General features: G+C 33.3%; 1 long non-coding RNA gene across 1 annotated transcript; it reads left to right on the plus strand.

Moving 5' to 3' along the window:
- On the plus strand, nucleotides 1-2,928 carry LOC127465355 (uncharacterized). Its single transcript, XR_007902151.1, has 3 exons — nucleotides 1-144; nucleotides 1,298-1,355; nucleotides 2,854-2,928. It is a non-coding gene; the product is annotated as an uncharacterized LOC127465355 (long non-coding RNA).
- The last annotated feature ends 435 nt before the right edge of the window (nucleotides 2,929-3,363 follow it).

Here is a 3,363-nt window from a genome sequence, read left to right on the forward strand (position 1 = left end):
TCATATTTAATTGCAAAATAAGTGGGGACATGTGTCTGGAAGATGGGGAGAATGGCATATTCAATTTCCTTGTGGCACATATTAAATTTTTAAGAACATATTTGCCTAGGCTTCCGCTGGATTTAGTCAGACTTCAACTAGTAGGTAAGTAAGCATTGTATAAACATTTTCTTTTTTGTACCAATGTTTAGCCTCTCTTCATTCAGACTTCATAATTTTTACATTTTTACATATAGTAGATTGTTTGTTGTTAGCAACCATTATAGGAAAAAATATACTGTGAAAGAAAAGTCAAATAAAGAGCTAAATTTTCAGAGTGAAAAACAGGACATTGGTTTACATACTGTTTTAATGCAGAATAAACAATATCTAAGAAAAAAAATTCATTGGTTTCCTTGTTGACCTTTATTGTTACTGCTACTCTATCAATAGCTGTTAGATTGTACTCCTTCTATTACTATAAGACCATATGTTTTAAACATCTTCTAACTACTCTGCTTCTTTGAACTGAAGCTTTATCTTTTAAAAGGATAGTATATCTTAGTTACATCAGTAAGCTGACTGTTAGCTAAAACGCATACAAGTAGAGGTGATATTTATACCTATACAAAGTGGAATTAAGTGTATATGATCCACTTTTGCTTCATTGTATTCTTAATATTGTTGGAAAATTTAGACTTTCTTTTAAAGATACTTCTGAGGTGAGTGCCAAAAATCAGAAAAATATAAGTGTTTAAAAAATTAGTCCAAGAAGTCTGAGTCATGTCTATGAAGACTCTTTCATTCATTTCTCCTTATTATTCTTTAATCGAGACTTTTGCTTGTAAGGCATGTGAGACCATTCTCCAAAATTCATGTCAATTATTAATTTACTCCTAATTTGGTATAATCTCAGGAGATGTTTGAGGCACCTACTACTGCTTAGTATCAACCTGAATGAGGGGGTTGAGTACTTGTGTGTGTGTGATGCTACTCTACCATTTCTGCTTACATAACATTTTCACTTCTATATCTAAAATACTTTAGAAATTACTGTTTCAATTTAATTTATTTTCCCCTTCATTCCTCAATAATAATTCTCTTTTACAGGTTAATTTCAGGAAATCTGTAGAGAGCTACATGCAAATACCTTGCTTCAAAATGAAAATTTCTAGAATTATAGTCATTATGTACTTACACAGACACCTGACATGCTATGTACTGTAACCACTCTATAACAATTTATGGTTATGTAAATTGGGATGTAGAATAGTTGATGTCTTTTATGTTACATCACTTCATGACTTTTATCTTCTAGGTCAAATACAACTGAAGAAATATCTCAGGCTTGCTAAATTGACTTTGTACCACACAAGGTAACTACACAATGAAGTAATATTAATTTAGAGACAATATTATGATATGAGAGGAATTTCAGTCTCTTCATATGTGAGAAGTCATGTTAGTGCTGGAGAAATTAGTTTGAAATAAGTAATACCCCACATCTAAGAGAACTTGGAAGGGAAACCATATAGGCTAGTACCTTCTCACCTCTTTTTACGCTGTCTCTATGTGCACATAATTTCTGTTATGCTTTGATGTTTAGAAAAGATTACAGTCTGGCACAATTACAGCTCCTGGAGCAGTTCCACAACCATTGTGAAAATTAAAGAATTGAAATATATAATTTCTATTTTGTTTTTCATCATCCATATTAAATATAGATGACAGCCAGATAATATTTTATAGAAAGCAAAAAACCCTAAATTTTCAAGCATATTTCAAATGTATCCATAAGTCTGATTTTTAATATCCTTTCTTTGAAGGCATTTGCCAATAAAATATCCAGCGAATTTGACAAAGTCATTATGTTTGGGGGAAATATTAGGTCATGCTTGCAGATAGGGAAGAGTAGAGGATGAGAAAATATTCTACATTGAGAAAATATTATGATTTCATATAATGTTTGTTGATGGAGAGACAAACCGAAGCTTGTCTAGCTCTGAGTGAGTATTCAGGCCAAATTTAGGAAAAGATCTTTAAAAAGAGAAATCAAAGTAATTGTGCATAAGTAAACATATAATGTTTATGAACCTTTTCTTGCAGAAAAAAAGAAAGGTGTATTAGTATTCATATTTGAAATACAAGATGTGCTGAAATTGCCAAAATACATAATTCAATTAGCAGGAGAGAAGGAAAGGTCACATGATGATATTCAAACACCTCCAGATATCCTTAAAAACCTGTAAAATTAAGATGCAAGGTCAGAAATTACAGACTATGACTTCATGTGTATTTTAGTGTGGAAAATCTGTTTACTCATCAAGTAATGAGCAAATGAACCTCCTACAAAAAGAACAGTTAATAGCCACTAAGATTTGCTGAATGAAAATTTTTTCTTCAAAGAAACCTTGTTTAACGGTAGGGGTTTGTTAAAAAATTATTGTGGAGGCTGCAAGGAACCATTATTTTATATATATAGCACTAAGAATCTTGAATTCCTTTGGAAAAGAATATTCAGGATTTAAAAGGGCAGAAGTTTATGGGAAGGTAATTGCAAGTATATGTTCATAGAATCAAAGAATCATAGAATGGTTTGGGTTAGAAGGGACCTTGAAGATCATCTAGTTCCAACACCCCTGCTGTGGGCAGGGACACCTTTCACTAGGTTGCTCAGAGCCTGACCTTGAACACTTCCAGGGATGGGGCATCCACATCTACTCTGGGCAAACTGTTCCAGTGCCTCACCATCCTCACAGTAAATAATTCTTCCTAATATCTATTCTATATCTACCCTCTTTCAGTTTGAATCCATTCCCCCTTATCCTATCACTATATGCCTTTGTAAAAAGTCCCTCTCCATCTTTCGTCTAGGCTCCATTCAGGTACTGGAAGGCCACAATTAGGTCACTCCTGAGCCATCTGTTTTCCAGGTTGAACAAACCCAAGTCTCTCAGTCTTTACTCATAGGAGAGGTGCTCCATCCTTCTAATCATCTTGTGGCCGTCCCTCTGGACTTCATCCAACAGGTTGATGTCCTTCTGTGCTATATGTGCTGTATGTTGACAAGATAATGCTTTTTTCATCCTACAGCACTGTGTAATCAGTTCTGTGTAAACTGTTGCACATAGTTACAAATAAAATTATTTTAAAAATCACTGCTGACTCTGTATTTAATATAAATTACTCTTAGGAAAAAACAGGAAAACATATAAGGTGTCATTACTATTGACCCTTCATAAATATTTGAGGATAAGGGGAGATGATTAGCTGCTTGGTAAAATAAAAAGTTCAGATTTATTTGGTACAAAATACATCCTCATTTAATTCCCAGCAATTCTACTGTTTTTTTCCTCAATAATTTCTAGGTTTTCTTGTCCTCCT

This window comes from Manacus candei, unplaced genomic scaffold, assembly GCF_025592945.1.
Source record: "Manacus candei isolate 608988 ecotype Guabito, Panama unplaced genomic scaffold, ASM2559294v1 h1tg000008l, whole genome shotgun sequence".
In the NCBI taxonomy this organism is placed as follows: Eukaryota; Metazoa; Chordata; class Aves; order Passeriformes; family Pipridae; genus Manacus; species Manacus candei.